The sequence below is a fragment of the Camellia sinensis genome, chromosome 12, assembly GCF_055761805.1.
Source record: "Camellia sinensis isolate YWXY chromosome 12, ASM5576180v1, whole genome shotgun sequence".
NCBI lineage: Eukaryota > Viridiplantae > Streptophyta > Magnoliopsida > Ericales > Theaceae > Camellia > Camellia sinensis.
In genome coordinates this window covers 98,426,044-98,442,475 of record NC_138972.1, presented here as the reverse complement: position 1 = coordinate 98,442,475, position 16,432 = coordinate 98,426,044, and positions in this window count along the sequence as shown.

Sequence of the window (16,432 nt, the reverse complement as noted above, 5' to 3'; positions counted from 1 at the left end):
CTTGCTTTTATTTTATTTTACCGTTATCTTTTAATGGGTTTTGCTTGATGTTTCACAATTTTAGTTCTTGTGTTCACTCTGTGAATTCTATTGTTGATATAATACACATTTTGTGGTATGAATAATTGTGCTTTAGAAGGAACATCAAGGAAATGCATATTTTAGCAACCTAATGAATGATGAGTTTGACCTTGACCATGATGTTACCACTGAATCTCCTTAACAAGAGAGTCAATCTTTATCATTCTCTGCTGAAATTATTACTCAAACCACAAAGATATCACAACGCAAAGGGAACTTCACCGTAGAGGAAGACATGATGCTCATATCTTCATGGCTTAATATTAGCTTAGATCCAATTAGAGGAAATGAGCAAAAGTCAAAGGCATATTGGTTAAGAGTGTGAGAGAACTTCAACAAGTACAAAACCTTCGATTTTGAAATAACTCAAACTTCTCTAATGAAACGGCGGTCAACGATTCAACTTGCCACAAATAAATTTTGTGGATGTTTTGCTCAAGCTGAACGATTGAATCGAAGTGGTTCGACTGAAAAAGACAAGGTATTACTAGAATTTCATTTGTATCTATAATGAATATATATTATTCATTACGTGATAGTGACTATTCTTTAATATATTTTCTAGATTTGGGATGTGAAAAAATTGTACAAAGACTTGTATCAATCGAACTTTCCCTTTGAGCATTGTTGGAATGAATTGAGATCCCAATCACAATGGATGGAAGATACAGAAACGAAGAAGCAAAAAAGCATAAAAAATGCATCTCCGGCAACGTCTACCCCTTGTATACTAGATTCAGTAAATTTATGGGACAATGATAACTATGATGTTGTGGAAAGACCAACAAGAAGGAAGGCCGCAAAGAAAAACAAAGCCAAAGATCTTGGAAATAATGTTACAGAGTTGCCTTTTGTGAAGCTCTTAGAAGAGATAAAGGTAAAGAACGACATAACAAATGAGAAGAAAATAGAGATATTTGAGAAATCTTATCTTCAAGAGGAACGGAGGATTGAAAATGAGGAAATGAGAGAGGAACGAATGCTTGTATTAGAGGAAGGGAGAGAGGAAGAGAGAATCATGTCAATGGATACAAGTATGATGCCTTCATTGCAAGCACAATATATTTGCCAACGTCAGATGCAAATCTTGAAAAAAGGAATTAATTGTTTCTATTTAGCTTTGAAACTATGTTTTTATTTAATTTAAGTTTGATTGTATTTTATTTTTGGGTTTGCTAGCACATCTTGTATCAGTTGGGGTTGCTTTGCTGAGTTGTCATGCTGCTGAAAATGGAGATATTTTGTGATGTTTTGGGATAGTTTCAGTTAGGGTTGCTGCTTGTTGTTGCTAATGGTTTGTCAAACAGCTAAATTCATTACATCACTTTTATATGGCTAGTTGCTAGCACATTTTGTATTGTTTTATTTAAAGTAAATATGATACAAGCTGCAATGATATATTGTTTTATTGTTTTAGTATTTATTGTTTTATTGACAAAAAAAAATTATTCTAAGTATCACTAAAGATCATAGATTAAAAACAAATCACTAGAAAGCACATAAAGTAGTACAAATATTTTTGAAAACACACTCACTAAAGCATATAAACTAGTACATAAATTAAAAAGAACCAACAAGTACTTCTCACAAGGAGTCTCCATGTAGTGTCCATAAGTGTTCGACCCAAGTCCTGTTTGAGTTTGGAGTGAGTTCCTCTATCTCTGATGCGATAATGATTTTGAATGAATTAAAAAAGTTCTGGTGTACACTCATGAGACACTGGTGGAAGACGTTCACTAATTGTATCATAATTAAAAAATGAATGAAGTTGAGAAATATAGTTCAAATTGTTAAAAATGAAAGAGTAAATCCTTTTTATAAACAAAAATATATGACCGTTAGGATTATGTACGTTAGAGAATATTACCGTTTGAAAATATGACCGTTGAGAGAATATTACCGTTTCAAAATATGACCGTTAAAATAATATGATTGTTTGAAAATATTTTTGTCATAAATAATTTAATTATATATTTTAAATAAATAAATATTTGCAAATGCCATATCAATATATGCAGCATGTCATAAAAAGATTATTTATTTATTTATTAATGTTTATAATAGTTTTCTTTTAAAAATTAGTTAAGTTAGTTTGATTGGTTAGCTAAAATAAAGAGTATGGTTGGAGTGTACACTAGCTAAACTAGTTAGGCAAAATAAAGAAGGTAGTTTTCTGTGTACTTTGAGTAGGCATTTTAGAGAGTATGGTTGGATTTTATTTTAGCTAACCAATCAAACTAACTTAACTAATTTTTAAAAGAAAACTATTATAAACATTAATAAATAAATAAATAATCTTTTTATGACATGCTGCATATATTGATGTGGTATTTGCAAATATTTATTTATTTAAAATATATAATTAAATTATTTATAAAAAAAATATTTTCAAACAATCATATTATCTCAATAGTCATATTTTGAAACGGTAATATTCTCTCAATGGTTATATTTTCAAACGGTAATATTCTCTCAACGGTCATATTTTCAAACGGTATTATGCTCTAACGGTAATATTCTCTAATAGACATATTCTTAACGGTCATATATTTTTGTTTATAAAAAGGATTTGCTCTTTCATTTTTACCAATTTGAACTATATTTCTCAACTTCATTCATTTTTTAATTATGATACAATTAGCGAAAGTCTTTCACCAGTGTCTCATGAGCGTACACTAGAACTTTTTGAATTCATTCAAAATTATCATCGCATCAGAGATAGAGGAACTCACTCCAAACTCAAACAGGACTTGGTCGAACACTTGTGGACACTACATGGAGACTTCTTGTGAGAAGTACTTGTTGGTTCTTATTGATTACTGTACTAGTTTATATGCTTTAGTGAGTGTGCTTTCAAAAATATTTGTACTACTTTATGTGCTTTCAATAATATATCACTAGTGATTTTTTTTAAATCTATGATCTTTAGTGATATTTAGAATAATTTTTTTTTGTCAATAAAACAATAAAACAAGCCATACTAAAACAATAAAACAATATATCATTGCAGCTTGTATCATATTTACTCTAAATAATACAATACAAAATGTGCCGGCAACAAGCCATATAAAAGTAATGTAATGAATTTAGCTATTTGACAAACCATCAGCAACAACAAACAACAACCCCAACTGAAACTATCCCAAAACATCACAAAATATCTCCATTTTCAGTAGCACGACAACTCAGCAAAGCAACCCCAACTGATACAAGATGTGCTAGCAAACCCAAAAATAAAATACAGTCAAACTTAAATTAAATAAAAACATAGTTTCAAAGCTAAATAGAAACAATTAATTCCTTTTTTCAAGGATTTGCATCTGACGTTGACGAATATATTGTGCTTGCAATGGAGGCATTATAGCGATCCTGGTTCTTCCTTCTTTGATTGTTGTATCTGAACTTAGGTTTCGTGGAGTTGGTTGTTGTGTATATCGTGTTGTTATCCTTTAATCCCATATATTTGAGTTTTAGAATGTGTTGGGCGTGTTTCGAACAGGTTGGTTGAGCCTTAGTCCCATTCTTTGTTGCCCAGATTTTTGGTGGTTCGCTCGAGCGGGTCCCTTTGCGCTCGAGCGGAGTTTACACACTTTTAGCATTTTTTGCCTCTGCAAAACTACTGTAGGTGCGTTTTTCACGCTCGAGCGGATTTCTTTACGCTCGAGCGGGTCGCGCTCGAGCGGACCTCTTGGCGCTCGAGCGAGTGTTCATTGTCTATAAAAGTACTGGACGAGTGTAATCTACGCTCGAGCGGGTTTCTCTTTGCGCTCGAGCGGGTGTATTTTGTTTTTGTGTCTTGGCGCTCGAGCGGGTCTTTTTGCGCTCGAGCGGGTCAAGTTTCTTGTGTTTGACGCTCGAGCGTCCTATTCTCCGCTTGAGCAGGATAGTCGTATATCAGATGGCAGCTGGGTGATTTTGAATCACTTTTCATATTTCCTTTCTCTCTCTTACTTTTCTAAAACCTCTTTTGAGAGCTTCTCTCTCTAGAATATACTTTCTCTCCAGGGTTTGATCTAGTTAGAGTCATCTCCTATCCTCGAGCCTTTACAAAAAGTGTAGAGCTTGGTGTGGGCTTCCTATCAATTTGAAAATTTCTTGATTTGAAGCACTTCGGGATTTCTTCATCATCTCCTTTGGGTTTCATCTCTTGAGGTAGAGATTCCTACTCATCTTTATGGGCTTTAACCTAAATGTTGAGTTTTTTGAAGGTGTGTTATATTGGAAAGAGGGGTTTTTGTTCTTTGATTCAAAAATATGTGTTTTGAGTCTAAAAAAGGAGGTTATTGTTGTTGTTGGTAATATTTGGACCTTTGGGTCAATATTGAGAAAAATAGGGAAAATGCCATGTTTGGATATATTTGGGTCATTAGTGTAATTAATGACATTTATTATGGAATTATGAAATTGAGTTGGTAATAATGTAATTGGCTCATTGTGAGATAGAATGGTGGAGTTGGAATTATTAATCACTCACCTTGGAAATTGTATCTGTTGGATGTAATTATTATCTATTTAGAAATACTTGCTTTGGGCTATCGGTGGAGGATAGTTTTGATTGTCGTAGACAATGCATGATGATTAGGCGAATTTAAACTAATCAATTGAATATGTCATCGAATATGACCATTGGAATAATACATCAAATTTGTGTATTGATTGAACATGTATATGATAGATGCTTATATACATTGTGTTGTGTGGGAGGAGATAGGGGATGTACTCCACGGTTTAGGGGAAGATAGGGAATGGACTCCTAAACCGGATATTGTTTGGGAGGAGATAGGGGATGTACTCCATTGATACAGCAAATATGTGTATCTATTGAAGTAATGATACAGCGAAAATGTGTATCTATTGTGAAGTATGGAAGTGTTTTGTGTAATATTGATACAGCGAATTTGTGTATCTATAGTGATGTATGGAAGTATTGTTGATATGAGCTATAGTCTCATTAAATTATTGGCCAGGTTCTGAGCCTTATTCATAAATTGAGAACTGGACAAGAAATGGAAAATGAAATGAAGCATGGACATATTGTCATGTAATTGAAATGAGTTATGAATTGATTTATGTGAGTTAAATATTTATCAAATGCTCATGTTTTAGTTATTGCTCATATTATGTTTAGCATATCTCTACTGGGCGTTGGCTCACCCTATATGGGATATCATTTTCAAGAACAGGTGCTATGCCACCTCCAAGGATGTAGCTTGGGAGGCTTGAGGCGGTTGGACTCTCTTTGATGTCTTTTTGTTGTATTACATGTATATCAAGCCAATGGCTTATTTGTGTAGAGTTAGTACTGTCTTTTTGTAACCAAGTGTTGACTTGGAAAGTTGTAAGCCTTTAGGGCATTTATTTTTGTTGTCAACATGTAATACCTTTTGTAAGAATACTCTGATGATTGTAATATGAGATCTCTTTTCTTTATCGTGAATGTACGATATTATGGGTTTATTTTGAGGGTGTTACAGCTTGGTATCAGAGCGTACCAGATTTGAATACTTTGGGTACGCGGAAAGTGGTTAGCACCACAATAGGTTCGTCTCGCTTGATAGAGACTTAGATGTAGTGTTATGTACTTATGTGATTACATGTTTATGTGACTATTTGGGTATGAGATTTAGTTTCTAGGATGTTGATTGGATCCTTGGGTTTCTGTGAATCTTATTGGAAAAGCATTTGATCAATGCTGTTTCTAACCAGAACTCTAGTAATGCCTCGGGACTATCATTATCCAGAAATGAAATTCATAAGTGCTTATGTGATTATGTGCTTACGTGGAATGAATTACAGTTGTCCAATGTTTTAGGATGCGAGTGTTATAACTTCGGCACATTTGTGAATGTGCTAATGTTCTTCATTACCTTTATTAGGATGTCAGGAGAGGATGAGGTTGTAGGTGAGGAAGGCCTAGGAGGCAGGAGATGCCTATACCGGATTAGGTTCTGGCGCAGCAGGAGGGTGTTGGTCAGGCCAATGTGGCCGACCCAGTGGGTCAGCAGGCCATGGGTGCCTTAGCCCGCGAGATAGCAGGAGCTATGAGGGAGTCCATAGGCATTCTTAGAATTGAGAATCCAGTTCAGGCCCAGGTTGTTGATGCAGGGCCTTCCTTTCTGAAGAGGGAGTTCTTCCGGTCTAATCCGGATGAGTTTGTTGGGGATCCTAAGGAGCCACTTAAGGCTGATGAGTGGCTGGAGCAGATGATAAAGACGTTTGAGATGATTGGCATCGAAGACGGGGCATTGAAGGTGACCTTGGCATCTTTCCCACTCAAGGGGAATACGGGTCAGTGGTGGAAGTTCATGAGGGGTCGTGTTGTTGGCACGTGGGAGGCTTTTGTAGATGCTTTCCAGGAGAAGTTCTTATCTTTAGCTATCAGGGAGAAGCTGAGGGATCAGTTTTGCCAGCTCAAGCAGCTGAGTTTATCAGTGGCCGAGTTTGAGACTGCATTTACTAGCTTATCCAGGTTCGCACCTGAGCTTGTGGCGTCTGAGGAACGCCGTTGCATCGAGTTTGAGAGGAAGTTGAGGTATGGCCTCAAGATGAGAGTTGGGGGTTCTATGACCCGGGACTATGGGCGCCTTATGGATGCTGCAGCTCATATGGAGATTATGATGCAGGAGGAGGAAGAGAAGCAGAGGGGCTCCAAGAGGAGTTAGGATGGTCAGGGGGACGGTAGGAGGCAGAGGGGTCCTAACCTTCAGCAGTCCCAGGGTACTTTTGCTAGATCGACCTTTCCAGTGCCGAGTGCAGGCTCTGTGAGAGGCAATCAGAGAGACATCACCTGTTACAAATGTGGTCAGTTGGGCCACAAGTCTCCAGCTTGCTCGCAGAGGGGAGGAGGGCAGAGAGCGGCTTCATCTTCAGCTCGACCTCAGAGCCAAAGTCAGGACAGAGGTCAGCCGCTTTCTTGCTACTAGTGTGGTCAGGCGGGGCACCTAAAGAGGTTCTGCCCGCAGTTGAGTGGCACATCTGGTGCACCTGGGTTGATGCAGAGTTTTTAGCCAGCTCAGTCAGTTCAGGCCTCGAGGGCCAATCAGGGGGCTTCATCGTCCCAGTCTATACAGCAGTCTTTTGCTCTGAGAGGTGAACAGGTAGATCAGGGGCCTTCAGGGCGTGTGTATGCTATTACCGCGCAGGATCTAATACCGGCTCCATCTGTTGTGAGAGGTACCTTTTTGTTTTGCAACTCGGTTGCCAATGTGTTAATTGATACGGGTGCATCTCATTCCTTTATATCTGCTGCATTTGTATCTATTTTGGGGCTGGAGTTGGCACAGTTAGCATCTCCTATTTGTGTAGTATCACCTATGGGGGTGAATTGATTTTGAAACAAGGGTGTAGAGGGTGCGATATAGAGGTCGCAGACCGCCGACTTCCATTTCCATTTGTAGTTATGGCTATGTCTGGTTTTGATGTTATTTTGGGTATGGACTGGTTATCATCATACCAGGTAGTTATTGATTGTTATCACCAGTGAGTCACAGTATGTACCTTGAGCGGGGAGTGTTTCCATTTCTTGGGAGATCGGGTTGGTAGTGTGTTGCCACCGGTGTATGATCCGCGAGGGCAGAGTGAGCTTAGTGGTCTTCTCGCTAGCTTCATGAGTGGTGAGTGTGATGAGACCCAGATTGTGTTGCCAAGAGTGGTTTGTGAGTACTCGGACGTCTTTCCCAAGGATCTTGTGAGTTTGCCACCACATCGAGAGATCGAGTTCTCTATTGACTTAGTGCCCGGCACGACACCGATTTTCATGGCACCTTATCGTTTTGCCCCAGCCGAGTTGAGTGAGTTGAAGATTCAACTCCAAGAGTTGCTAGATGAGGGCTTCATTCGCCCTAGTGTTTCGCCGTGGGGAGCACAGATCCTCTTTGTTAAAAAGAAAGATGGTTCCTTGAGACTTTGTATCGATTACTGAAAATTGAATTGGGCTACGGTGAAGAATAAGTACCCTATGCCCCGTATAGATGATCTGTTTCACCAGTTGAAGGGGTCCCGTTGTTTCTCTAAGATAGATTTGAGATCGGGTTACTACCAGTTGAGGGTCAGGGAGGAGGATATTCCGAAGACGGCATTCCGTACGTGGTATGGCCACTATGAGTTTCTGGTGATGCCATTTGGGCTCACCAATGCACCGGTAGTGTTTATGGATTTGATGAACCGGATCTTCCGGGAATTTTTAGATCGTTTTGTAGTCGTTTTTGTGGACGACATTCTGATTTATTCACCATCTGAGGAGGAGCACGAGAAACAGTTGAGAGTGGTGCTTGAGTTACTTAGAGCCCATAGGCTATATGCCAGGTTTGGGAAGTGTGAGTTCTGGCTAGGAGAGGTTAAGTTCTTAGGCCATGTGTTTTCCGGAGAAGGGGGTGTTTATTGATACATCCAAGATTGAGGCAGTGCAAGATTGGGCGCAACCTAAGAGTGTTTTTGAGATCCATAGTTTTCTAGGATTAGCTGGGTATTACCGCCGATTTGTGAAGGATTTCTCCAGGCTAGCTTCACCATTGACTAGATTGACGCGGAAAGGGGTCAAATTTGTATGGAGTGAGACTTATGAAAAGTCGTTCAAAGAGTTGAAAGTTAGATTGACCACTGCTCCGATTTTGATTATTCCAGAGAAAGGGTTGGGTTATGCAGTTTACTGCGATGCCTCATGAGAGGGTTTGGGTTGTGTGTTGATGCAAGAGGGGAAAGTGGTAGCCTATGGCTCACGTCAGTTGAAAATACACGAGAGAAATTACCCTACACATGACCTAGAGTTAGCAGTGGTAATATTTGCCTTGAAGATTTGGAGGCACTACCTTTATGGTGAGAGATTCGAGGTGTTCTCGGATCATAAGAGTTTGAAGTACCTGTTTACACAGAGAGACTTGAATTTGAGGCAGAGGAGGTGGATGGAGTTTATTGAGGACTACGATTTCGAGTTGTATTATCGCCCGGGAAAGGCCAATGTTGTGGCCGATGCCCTTAGTAGGAAATCCATTAGTGATGTTGCTTGTATAGCCATCCGGGAGTGGGAGATGTTGGGTGCACTTGGCGGTTTGATTTGCTTCTGAGCGAATCCATTGAGGCTGCGGCCTTGTTTTCTGTTATTGCGCAGCCTACACTTGTGACTCGAGTGTTAGAGGCACAGGGAGGTGACCTTGAGGTAGAATCCCTCCGAGAGAAGATCTCCAGTGGGAAGGTTGAGAAGGGTTTGACGGTGTATCCCGACCTGAGTGTGAGATACCGAGATCGTTTGTTTGTGCCGGAGTCTTGCCGAGAGGAGGTACTCCGAGAGTTTCACCATTCACGCCTTGCGGTGCATCCGGGAGGCACCAAGATGTATCGTGATTTGGGTTGCCAGTTTTGGTGGCGGGGTATGAAGAAGGATGTGGTAGTCTTCGTATCGAAGTGTCTTACTTGTCGGCAAGTGAAGGCCGAGCATCAAAGGCCAGTGGGTTTATTACAACCCTTGCCTATTGCCGAGTGGAAGTGGGAGCATGTCACTATGGACTTCGTTGTAGGTCTTCTGAGGACTCAGCGGGGTAGTGATGCTATTTGGGTGGTAGTAGACCGGTTGACTAAGTCGGCGTACTTTATCCCTATGCGCGTAAGAGATTCGGTAGATCATCTTGCCGATTTGTATATTCAGGACATAGTGAGGTTGCACGGGGTTCCAGTGTCGATCGTCTCAGATAGAGATCCTCGTTTTACCGCCAGGCTGTGGCAGAGTATGCAGAGTGCCTTGGGCACTAGGTTGACCTTTAGCACGGCTTACCATCCTCAGACTGACGGGCAGTCCGAGCGTACTATTCAGATCCTTGAGGATATGCTTCGAGGTTGTGTTCTTGACTTTAGTGGGTCATGGGAGAGGCACTTGCCCTTGGTGGAGTTTTCCTACAACAACAGCTTTCAGTCGAGTATCGGTATGGCACCGTTTGAGGCCTTGTATGGCCGACCGTGTAGGTCTCCAGTTTGTTGGGTCGAGGTGGGTGATGCACCTTTGTTGGGCCCGAAATTGGTGAGGGAAACGACAGAGAAAGTTGAGCTTATCCGTAGGAGGCTTGTTACAGCCCAGAGTCGCCAAAAGAGTTATGCCGACCGTAGGAGGAGGCTTTTGGCATTTGAGGTGGGTGATCATGTTTTTCTAAAAATATCACCTAGGCGGGGATTGATGAGATTTGGGAAGAGTGAGAAGCTGTCCCCTCGGTTTATAGGCCCTTTCGAGATCCTTGAGAGAATTGGTGAGGTTGCCTACCGTTTAGCTTTGTCGTCGCAGTTGTCCGGGGTGCATGACGTGTTTCATGTCTGTATGCTTCGGAAGTACGAGCCGGATCCATCGCATGTATTGGATTGGACTGACTTGGAGGTAGATGAGGATGCCTCGTATGAGGAGAGACCGGTTCGGGTCTTGGATAGGCGGGAGCAAGTCTTGCGAGGCAAGACCATTCCCTTGGTAAAGGTTTTATGGAAACATCACGGAGTGGAAGAAGCCACTTGGGAACGTGAGTTGGAGGTCTGTGAAAAATATTCGGATATGTTTGTTGATGTGTAATCATGTATTAGTAATTTGGTAATGTTGATGAACCTTGAGAACATGGAATATGTCTTAAGTTGTAAAACATTGTATATGTTTTGATTTATGGAAGTATTTTGGAACTTGCCTTGAAATGGAAGTTTATTTTAACATTGTATATGTTAATGATGTCTTAGAAATGCAAATGTATTGTTGGCATTGAATATGTTTTGAGATACATGTTGATAATGCATGTTGGAGACTATATGGAAGTTTGCCTCTTAAATAGAGATGGAATGACCGGTAATGGGTCAAGTTGTTGAATTTTACATTGTAATAATGTTGGTAATTGAGAAATTATATTTTTGGAAAAACTTGTACTTAATTTCGGGGATGAAATTCCTTAAGTGGGGGAGGTTATAGCGATCCTGGTTCTTCCTTCTTTGATTGTTGTATCCGGACTTAGGTTCCGTGGAGTTGGTTGTTGTGTATATCATGTTGTTATCCTTTAATCCCATATATTTGAGTTTTAGGATGTGTTGGGCGTGTTTCGAACAGGTTGGTTGAGCCTTAGTCCCATTCCTTGTTGCCCAGATTTTTGGTGGTCCGCTCGAGCGGGTCCCTTTGCGCTTGAGCGGAGTTTACACTCTTTCAGCATTTTGTGCCTCTACAAAACTACTACAGGTGCGTTTTTCACGCTCGAGCGGATTTCCTTACGCTCGAGCGGGTCGCGCTCGAGCAGACCTCTTGGTGCTCGAGCGGGTGTTCATTGTTTGTAAAAGTATTGGACGAGTGTAATCTACGCTCAAACAAGTTTCTCTTTGCGCTCGAGCGGGTGTATTTTGGTTTTGTGTCTTGGCGCTCGAGCGGGTCTTTTTGCGCTCGAGCGGGTCAAGTTTCTTGTGTTTGACGCTCGAGCGTCCTATTCTCCGCTCGAGCAGGATAGTCGTATATCAGATGGCAGCTGGGTGATTTTGAATCACTTTTCACATTTCCTTTCTCTCTCTTACTTTTCTAAAACCTCTTTTGAGAGCTTCTCTCTCTAGAATATACCTTCTCTCTAGGGTTTGATCTAGTTAGAGTGATCTCCTACCCTTGAGCCTTTACAAAAAGTGTAGAGCTTGGTGTGGGCTTCCTATCAATCCGAAAATTTCTTGATTTGGAGCACTTCGGGATTTCTTCATCATCTCCTTTGTGTTTCATCTCTTGAGGTAGGGATTCCTACTCATCTTTATGGGCTTTAACCTAAATGTTGAGTTTTTTTGTATAAATGGTTTGGTTTTGGGAAGTTAGGGTTTGAGGTGTGTTATATTGGAAAGAGGGGTTTTTGTTCTTTGATTCAAAAATATGTGTTTTGAGTCTAAAAAAGGAGGTTATTGTTGTTGTTGATAATATTTGGACCTTTGGGTCAATATTGAGAAAAATGAGGAAAATGCCATGTTTGGATATATTTGGGTCATTAGTGTAATTAATGACATTTATTATGGAATTATGAAATTGAGTTGGTAATAATGTAATTGGCTCATTATGAGATATAATGGTGGAGTTGGAATTATTAATCACTCACCTTGGAAATTGTTGATAATTTATCTGTTGGATGTAATTATTATCTATTTAGAAATACTTGCTTTGGGCTATCGGTGGAGGATAGTCTTGATTGTCGTAGACAATGCATGATGATTAGGCGAACTAAAACTAATCAATTGAATATATCATCGAATATGACCATTGGAATAATACATCAAATTTGTGTATTGATTGAACATGTATATGATAGATGCTTATATACATTGTGTTGTGTGGGAGGAGATAGGGGATGTATTCCATGGTTTAGGAGAAGATAGGGGATGGACTCCTAAACCAGATATTGTTTGGGAGAAGATAAGGGATGTACTCCATTGATACAGCAAATATGTGTATCTATTGAAGTAATGATACAACGAATATGTGTATCTATAGTGAAGTATGGAAGTGTTTTGTGTGATATCGATACAACGAATTTGTGTATCTATAGTGATGTATGGAAGCATTGTTGATATGAGCTATAGTCTCATTAAATTATTGGCTAGGTTCTGAGCCTTATTCATAAATTAAGAACTGGACAAGAAATGGAAAATGAAATGAAGCATGGACATATTGTCATGTAATTGAAATGAGTTATGACTTGATTTATGTGAGTTAAACATTTATCAAATGCTCATGTTTTAGTTATTGCTCATATTATGTTTAGCATATCTCTACTGGGCGTTGGCTCACCCTATATGGGATATCATTTTCAGAAACAGGTGTTATGCCACCTCCAAAGACGTAGCTTGGGAGGCTTGAGGCGGTTGGACTCTCTTTGATGTTTTTTTGTTGTATTACATGTGTATCAAGCCAAGGGCTTATTTGTGTAGAGTTAGTACTGTCTTTTTGTAACCAAGTGTTGACTTGGAAAGTTGTAAGCCTTTAGGGCATTTACTTTTGTTGTCAACATGTAATACCTTTTGTAAGAATACTCTGATGATTGTAATATGAGATCTCTTTTCTTTATCGTGAATGTATGATATTGTGGGTTTATTTTGAGGGCGTTACAGGCATCAAATTTGTATCCATTGACATGATTCTCTCTTCCTCTCTCCCTTCCTCCAATGCAAGCATTCGTTCCTCTCTCATTTCCTCATTTTCAATCATCCGTTCCTCTTGAAGATAAGATTTCTCAAATATCTCTATTTTCTTCTCATTTGTTATGTCATTCTTTACGTTTATTTCTTCTAAGAGCTTTACAAAATGCGACTCTGTAACATTATTTCCAAGATCTTTGGCTTTGTTTTTCTTTGCAGCCTTCTTTCTTATTGGTCTTTCCACAACATCATAGTTATCATTGTCCCCTAAATTTATTGAATCTAGTCTACAAGGGGTAGACGTTGCCGGAGATTCATTTTTTGTGCTTTTTTGCTTCTTCGTTGTTGTATCTTCCATCCATTTTGATTGGGATCTCAATTCATTCCAACAATGCTCAAAGGGAAAGTTCGATTGATACAAGTCTTTGTACAATTTTTTTCACATCCCGAATCTGAAAAATAGATTAAAGAATAATCAATATCACGTAATGAATAATATATATTCATTATAGGTACAAAATTGAATTCTAGTAATACCTTGTCTTTTTCAGTCGAACCACTTCGATTCAACCGTTCAGCTTGAGCAAAACATCCACAAAATTTATTTGTGGCAAGTTGAATCGTCGACCACTGATTCATTAGAGAAGTTTGAGTTCTGTTAGAATAAAAGGTTTTGTACTTGTTGAAGTTCTCCCACACTCTTAACCAATATGCCTTTGACTTTTGTTCATTTCCTCTAATTGGATCTAAGCTAATATTAAGCCATGAAGATATGAGCATCATGTCTTCCTCTACGGTGAAGTTCCCTTTGCGTTGTGATACCTTCGTGGTTTGGGTAATAATTTCAGGAGAGAATGATAAAGATTGACTCTCTTGTTGAGGAGATTCAGTGGTAGCATCATGGTTAAGGTCAAACTTGTCGTTCATTAGGTTGCTAAAATATGCATTTCCTTGATGTTCCATCTAAAGCACAATTATTCATACCACAAAATGTGTATTATATCAACAATAGAATTCACAGAGTGAACACAAGAGTTGAAATTATGAAACATCAAGCAGAACCCATTAAAAGATAATGGTAAAATAAAATAAAAGCAAGTACTCGAAGGTTATATAAATCTCATACACGGTTTGAACTTATTCTACAAGGCCCACATACGTTGGGTTGGATGAAGAACTTTTTCAAATGGTCAATCGTTTCCAAAACTGTATTACTATCCTCTTCTAAGGAAATCACACGTCTGTTCTTAAGCTTACAACCAAATGAATCACTAAAATCTCTGCTAATTATTTAGTTCCCATCAGTTACCAACAATGGCCTCACTATTGGTATAAGTGGTGATGGAACTAAACTAAACTCAAACTCATTCTTTTGAGTTTGCTCTCTATACAGTTGAACAGTGAGGTAACTTTCTAAAGGGTTCAATGGTTTAATAGAAAACTCGCGAGACCTTCTACTTCTAAGAGGCTTGCTCTTTGCTAATCTATAGGTCTCAAATTCCAGTAAAGCATCACCAAAATTGTCAAAACCCTCATTCTTTTCACCAATTCCAATCGCATTGTCCTAAAAAATTTATTATCCTTGGAATCCTGATGGAAAATTCTTCGTCATAAGCACATTGTAATTCTCATAATTCCCTACATTTGCCAAAACTTTAGCATCACTATCACTTGTAGATGCATTTCCAACTGCCAAACTACCACCATGTCGGTCCAATTCATGAAACGTCCAATTTGAAATTGATTCATCATGTTCTCCCCCTAAAGAAACATCTCCTCACAATCCTTTTTGTATCGATCTGCAAAATGGACTATTTTGGTCCTACATCTGCTGAAGCAAATATTGGGATTTGGATTGCCTGTGAATTGAATTCCCATCTGATAACCCATTTTCCCCAGACAAGTTTTGCCAATACTTGGCTAAATACCCAGCTCCAGTTACTGCTTCAACAACCCATAAATCCATTCTCTCTCTTTCTCTCTCAAAAATTCTAGAACAAAACTTGAATTTTCCTTTAGTTACAATTGATCAAAATCTTGAGGTAAAAACAATTATAAATTCAGAACAAATGACGAGGGCTTAAACTCAAAACCCAGAGGCAAAAATCAAGTTATTAATAAATAAATAATAGAAAGAAAGAAAAACAACAAAAAGAATAACAGGTCAAATATGAAGGATCGAAACTAATAATATGTAGATGAAAAAAGCATATTAAAGAACAAGAAACAAACTTTCATGTGCTCTGTACAATCATCATAGTAAGAGGTAGAGAATGAAAAATCAAACAGAACCCAATTGAGGAAAACTCAAGCACTGCAAAACCCATGAATGGAAAGAAATGATTTGCTCTGAAAGCTGTTCAACATTCAGAGCAGTAGTCGAAATTGATTGGAAAGGTATAAAAGAAGGAACAATAAAAACCGGTTAGTTTGAAAAGGACTCGTTTGGTACAATGTTTGAGAATGGCAACGACATTTCAAACCACCCACTACCACCAGATATTTGGGTTGGGGACCCAATATACGGTAACAATAGGAACCTCATTGAGTCCAATAAATTGATGACAAACATACTAGGAAACAAAGAAAGAAATCAGAGTGAAGCAAAGGTATTGATTTAGGGTTCAAAGAATTCTGACGTTGAAATCCAATGTCCAGACTTCTTGAATCTTCCTGAATCGCAAGAAGTGAACTAAGCTTAGCGAAATCAAACAGAAAAGGAAGGGTTTCGTAGTGCAGGAGATGGGTTGAGAGATATCGTTGATGGGGAAGAGTAGGAAAAGGAGAAAGAGAGAGAGAGAGAAAGAGAATCACCTAAGTTGGCGGGAACACACTTTGCCTAGCAGTGGAGGCTGGCTACTTGTGGAGAGCCAAAACGAGAATGGGCAAAATTCCTCACCATTTGCCTCATGTGTTGGAGCCCTAGAAATGCAGCTTTAATAGGAAAAATGCCTAATTCTCTCCATTTGCCTCATGCATTGGAGATGCTCTAAGTGCACATTTAAACAAATTCGTGACATGTGTATCAACATGCGACTTTTGAACACATGGGTGACATTTTAACATATAGATGGGTAAATTTTGAACAAATTGGTATTCTTGTGGACAAATGTCATTTTAGTCCAAAAAGTTAAACTTGGGCCTATCGGCCCAACAGTTTCAAAGTGGACCTTTGACTTGAGTGTCTATTTTATAATACACGCATTGATAGCTCCTAATTATGATTTTAGTAGCCTTTCGATAT